Source organism: Danio rerio, chromosome 23 (genome assembly GCF_049306965.1).
Source record: "Danio rerio strain Tuebingen ecotype United States chromosome 23, GRCz12tu, whole genome shotgun sequence".
Taxonomy (NCBI): domain Eukaryota; kingdom Metazoa; phylum Chordata; class Actinopteri; order Cypriniformes; family Danionidae; genus Danio; species Danio rerio.
The window spans coordinates 27,882,043-27,883,225 of record NC_133198.1 but is presented as its reverse complement, the minus strand read 5'-3'; positions in this window follow the sequence as shown (position 1 = coordinate 27,883,225).

The following is a 1,183-nucleotide window of genomic DNA, read 5'->3' as shown; positions in this document are numbered from 1 at the left end:
TAGATGGAGTTGGATTTTTTCATTTGTATGTCTATTCTAATAGTTTTATGGTTTAAAGCTTTAATTTTTAAACTACATAAATAAAATGCACTAAAGAGAAAAAAAAATCAAGATTAAAAAAAAAATAAAATTCACCTTCAAATTACATTTCAATTAGAAAGAACACAATTAAGATTTTTTAATATACAGTTGAAGTCAGAATTATTAGCCCCCTTTGAATATTTTTTTCTTTTTAAAATATTTCCCAAATGATGTTTAACAGAGCAAGGAAATTTTCACAGTATGTCTGATAATATTTTTTCTTCTGGAGAAAGTCTTATTTGTTTTAGTTTGCCAAAAATAAAAGTAGTTTTCAATTTTTAAACACTATTTTAAGGACAAAATTACTAGCCCCTTTAAGCTATATATTTTTTCGATAGTCTACAGAACAAACCATCATTATACAATAACTTGCCTAATTCCCCTATCCTGCCTAGTTAACCTAATTAATCTAGGCAAGCCTTTAAATATAATTTTAAGTTGTATAGAAGTGTCTTGAAAAAATATCTGGTAAAATATTATTTACTGTCATCATGGCAAAGACAAAATATATCAGTTATTCGAAATGAGTAATTAAAACCATTATGAAAAAAAATGTGTAAAAAAAAAAATCTCTCAGGTAAACAAATTGGCGAACAAAATAAACAGGGGCACTAATAATTATGACATTAACTGTGTATATATACTGTATATATATATATATATATATATATATATATATATATATATATATATATATATATATATATTTGTGCTAAATTCCTTCCATTTTCTTGTTGGCTTAGTCCCTTTATTAATCTGGGGTCGCCACAGCGGAATGAACCGCCAACTTATCCAGCAAGTCTTTACGCAGCGGATGCCCTTCCAGCCGCAACCCATCTCTGGGAAACATCCACACAGACACACTACGGACAATTTAGCCTACCCAATTCACCTGTAACGCATGTTTTTGGACTGTGGGGGAAACCAGAGCACCCGGAGGAAACCTACGCGAAGGCAGGGAGAACATGCAAACTCCACACAGGAACGCCAACTGAGCCGAGGTTCGAACCAGTGACCCAGCGACCTTCTTGCTGTGAGGCGACAGCACTACCTACTGCGCCACTGCCTCGCCCTGTGCTAAATTCAATTAATATATTGAAAC